At 51.9% G+C, this 5,000-nt stretch overlaps 1 protein-coding gene across 1 annotated transcript in view; it reads left to right on the top strand.

Annotated features, from left to right (window-relative positions):
- The window catches only part of LOC137639999 (phenoloxidase-activating factor 2-like), a 173,310-nt gene that overhangs the window by 155,777 nt on the left and 12,533 nt on the right, over positions 1-5,000 (top strand). The window lies entirely within an intron of this gene.

The raw sequence follows: 5,000 nt of genomic DNA, 5'->3' as shown, positions 1-5,000 counted from the left end.
CGATTTCAGTCAGTCAGTCAGTGGCTGTCAGGTATGCTTACCTGTGGACCAGTACGTGGCAGCGTCAGGTACTGGATACCTGGTTATTTGGTTTGAAGCCGTCAGACGGAGTATGATCTTCGAGTTGGAAGATCATACATACATTGGGGTGTTTTCATCGTCGAGAGAACGACGTCTAGTGCGACCTCATTGGGCAGCAGCAATAGTGTGTTTACGTCGTTGAGAGGACGACGTGTCAAGTGCGACATCACTGGGCAGCAGCAATGGCGTGTTTTCGTTGTCGAGAGGTGTCGAGTGTGACCTCATTGGGCAGCAGCCTTGGCCGGAATTAGTGTGTTTTCGTCGTATGAAGAACGACGTCATGTGGAATGTGGCTCCACTGGGCATTATTGGTGTATTTTTGTCAGCTGGGGAGCGACACTGTGTGGAGGGTTAACCTCTTTGGCAGCATGGAGCTGTATTAATGACCTAGTGTATAGGTTTGTCTGTTGTTGCTGTGTCGTAAGCTGTAATCTACTTAGGTGGGGTTTCACCTTTGAAAGTTGACTTAATGATGGCTTGTTTTGTCTAATTCTCGGAATTGTTTAGAAGTCACACATTTAAGTAATGTAATATTTTTCTGCTCTCTTACGATGTTTATTATTTTCATATTTATGAATGATTTATCTTTGTATTTATGTTAATTTTTTTTTACTGACTTACTGACTCGTGTGTATAAAAGTGTAAATATGTAATTGTAATCAATTAGTTTAAGGTTACTTTATTTTGCTTGTTTCGTTACTTCCTCCGTGGCTAGTCTCTATCTCTGCCAGTTTTTCCAGTCCTGAATGTCTTAAAACTTAAAGAAACTGGTGAACCATTAAGACGGTTCATAACAATATATATTGTAAGGACAGTGAGACAAACTTCACCAACGACAACTGACAGTTTATTCAAACATACGTGGGAATATAATACAGGGTGCGGACGGAAAAGTAGCATGCGAGCAAGCGCCAATTCGGTTTGAACTAACCTCCAAAATATGTGTGTTTTTACACACGCACAAATACTTGAATTACAAGTCAATAGAAATAGGGAATGAAATAATAAATACATGAAATTGTAGCTCTGAGGGAGCGGAATAAATATATACAGTTAGCCACAGTGTGGTGAAAGGAGAATTTAAATGAAATAGAGAATTTGGTGAAATTGCTAGACGATGGAGGAAGTGATGTCCTTACAAGTACTCCCCCCCCCCAAGACATCAGGCGGCGTAGAGGGCTGATGAGACTAATCTTCGTATTGTTTCGGGCGTCGGAGGGTTCCTCTTGTTCTTGAACGGAGGGTCGTGTCGGCGGTTGGTGTATGGATCGCTACCTCTCGTCGTCGTTTGTTGCTTTTCTTCTCATTGGGCGCCTTGTTTTGAAGTGGCACTCTGGATCTGCCAGGTCCCGCGGAGGCAGTGTTGCTCCCTTCGAGAAACGCCGGTTTCACGCGGTCTATTGAGACCCAGTCTTCTTGGCCATGCACGTCGAGAAGGAAGGCTTTCGTCGTTTTCTTGATTACTCGATAGGGGCCTCGATAAGGTCTGGTTAGCGGCTGTCGATGAGCGTCGAAACGGACAAAAACATACCCGCAGTCATCCAGGTTCTTTGGCTTGAAATGCTTAGTTCTGTCCTGGTAAGTTTTAAGACATGGCCTGAATTTCCTGGCAGGGTCCCTAAGATGATCCAGCTGCGTGTCGTCGGTTGATGTGGGAAAGAATTCGCCGGGGACTGGGAGCGCCTCTCCGTAAACCATTTCGGCGGGCGATGGCTCGCCATCTGCGCGATGGGCGGTGCGAAGGCCGAGGAGTACCCAAGGAAGTCGTGATTTCCAGTCCCCGTCAGTGCAGCTTGCCATCAGGGACCCCTTGAGGGCGCGATGAGTTCGTTCGACTATACCGTTTGCTGCGGGGTTGTATGCCGTGGTGCTGTGGAGAGTCGTTCCCATCAGGTTTGCCAGAGCGAGCCATATCTCCGACAGGAACGCCAAATCTGCTCACCCAGCTTGACAAAAGGGCTTCGGCGCATGCTTGGGTTGTAGCTTCGGTCATCAGCGATGCTTCCAACCACCTCATGGAGCGATCGATGATTGTCAGCAGGTAGCGAGCAGATCTCGGAAGGCGGCAACGGTCCCACGACGTCGATGTGTATGTGATCGAAACGTCTTTTCGGTTGGGGAAAATCACCTATCCCCGATTCGGTGTGGCGGCTGATTTTGCTTGATTGGCAGTTGATGCATGTCTTCGCCCATTCCCGGGCGTCCTTTTTGATCCCTGGCCAGACGAACTTTTCAGACAGAAGGCGAGCAGTGGTGCGTCCCGAGGGGTGTGGAAGTCCATGGATGATGTCGAATATTTTTCTTCTGCAGGAAGCTGGAATCCAGGGACGTGGGCGGCCGGTGCTGGTGTCGCAGAGGATAGTTACTCCTGCTGGCCCGAGGGGAATCGCAGTTATCTTGAGCGTGGATGGCCCCGTCAGGTGATCTTGTGCCTCTTGGTCGGTGCGTTGCTCGGATGCGAGGTTGGCATAATCGATTCCCAGGTGAATTGCGTCGATTTCAATCCTTGAAAGGGCGTCCGCGACTGGGTTTTTCTTTCTGGGAACGTAGCTTATGGTGCACCCGAATTCGGCGATTGCTGCGAGATGACGTTGTCGGGAGGACCATGCGTCTGTCGATTTTGTGAAGGCGTGTACGAGGGGTTGATGGTCCGTCGCGATTGTGAAGGGTGTGCCCTCCAGGATGTGCCTGAAGTGGCGAACAGCGAGGTAGACGGCGAGGAGTTCCCTGTCGAAGGTGCTGTATCTTGTTTCGGCGGGTTTCAATTTCCTGCTGAAGAATGCCAGCAGTCGAGGAGAACCATCGACGAACTGTTCCAGCACAGCCCCACAGGCGACATTGCTGGCGTCGGTCGTCAGTCGCAGGGGTGCGTTATCATCGAAATAAGCCAGGGTGGTGGCATTTGCGAGGGCGTCCTTTGTCCGGGTGAATGGGTTTTGTTGGGGAGAACCCCACTCAAGTTTCTTTGCCTTTCCCTTCAGGACGTCGTCGAGGGGTGTCAGGGTCTGTGCGACGTTGGGGATGAAGCGCCTGTAGTAATTGACCATCCCCAGGAACTCTTGAAGTTGGCGGGTGGTCGTAGGTACCGGGAACTTTCTGATGGCGTCCACCTTGGTTGTCATGGGTTTTACCCCGCACGAGGATACGCGATGACTGAGAAAGTCCACTCTTTCCGCGCCGAACGTGCATTTGTCGAAACGTACGACCAGGCCGTTCTCCTGTAAGCGTTTGAGGACGGTGCGGACGTGCCTCCGGTGTTCCTCCTTGGTCTTTGAGAATATCAGGATGTCATCGACGTAGCAGACGCAGAATGGTAGGTTGCCCAGGATGCTATCCATTAGTCGTTGTAAGGTCGCCCCTGCATTGCGTAGACCGAAGGTTGAGTATTCGAAGGTATAGGATCCGAACGGTGTCACAATGGCAGTTTTCGGAATGTCCTCCGGAAATACGGGGACCTGGAAGTAAGACTTGAGAAGGTCCATCTTGGTGAAGTATTTCGCGCCATGCAACGCATTTGTCAGGTCTTGCATGTTGGGCAGGTGGTAGTGGTCGGGCGTTGTGATGAGGTTGAGGCTCCTGTAGTCACCGCAAGGTCTCCAGGTCCCGTCAGGCTTCTTTACCATGTGTAGGGGAGATGCCCAGGGGCTCGATGCTTTCTTACAGATACCCATGCGTTCCATGTCCTCAAAGGCGCGTTTGGCGTCCTTCAGTTTCTGGGGTGGGAGGCGGCGGAATTTGGCGTGAGTAGGAGATCCCGTTGTCGTGATGTGGTGGTAGATCCCGTGCTTAGAGGGGGTTCCCAGCGAGTGTCGGAGCTCGGGCTTGAAAACGTCAGGAAATTCTTGCAGGAGGTTGGCGTAGGGCTGCGTCGTTACAGCGGATACGGATATTGTGGCAGGGCCGGCTCTTAGGGCGCGGACTGGCAGGTTCCTGTGTCGATGAGGCGTTTCCCAGCAACGTCAACAAGTAGTCCATGGTGAGCGAGGAAATCTGCACCGAGGAAGGGGCAACTAATGTCAGCGATGGCGAAGGGCCAGGAATACGATGGCCCATGATAGATATCCTGAGGGTCCTGGTCCCATAACACCGTATGGGAGATCCGTTGGTGGCGACGAGTGAGGGGGCGTCTTTGCTGGGGCCACGGTCTAGGTCGGCTTGTGACGGCGGGAACGTTGACTGCATAGCGCCGGTGTCGACCCTGAGTCTACGGTTGGAGACGGTGTCGAGGATATAGAAACCATTCTTGTTTTGGTTTCCTGCAGCTGCGATGGTGGTAGGTGGTCTCTTCTGGCGTCATCTTCTAGGGAAGTTGCACGGTGCTCTACATTTCTTGGCGTCGCTGCCGAACTGTTGGTGGTAGAAGCACCATGCTGGGTTAGCCCTAGGGTTCGGACGTGTCGGTTGCGGTGGTTTCCTTCTTGCTAGAACGTTGATCTCGTCGTCGTCGTCAGGAGCCGTTGCTGAAGAGTCTATGGAAGAGCAGCTGAAGGAGGAGAACGAAGACGATACTGATGATGCCCCGAGGCGAGATGCTTTGGAGGCCTCGTGGAGCTTCTGAGCCTTCGACAGGAGTTCGTTCATCGGAAGTGTGTCGGCGTCCGTCAATTGGGCCCTTACGTCCTATGGTAAGCGTCGAAGGAAAATCTCACGAGATAGGCTAATCTTGCGCTGTCGGCCGTTGCTGTCGGTTTCGGGGAGCATTAGCAGGCCGGTTAACTCGTCCCATGCCTCGACAGGAGAGGTGTCACCCATGGGTTTGCCGGCGAGGTCCAGGACTTTCTGTACCCTTGCTGAAACGGTGAGTGAGTAGATACCGATGAGTTTCGATCTCAGGTCGTCGTAGGAAACTTGGCCAGCCTGGGCGTCAAGCCATGGGGAAATCCTGTCGAATACCTCCTCTGGGATGGAGGTGAGAACGA

The sequence above is a fragment of the Palaemon carinicauda genome, chromosome 4 (genome assembly GCF_036898095.1).
Source record: "Palaemon carinicauda isolate YSFRI2023 chromosome 4, ASM3689809v2, whole genome shotgun sequence".
NCBI classification, from domain to species: Eukaryota; Metazoa; Arthropoda; class Malacostraca; order Decapoda; family Palaemonidae; genus Palaemon; species Palaemon carinicauda.
This window is presented reverse-complemented; position numbering and strand designations above follow the sequence as displayed.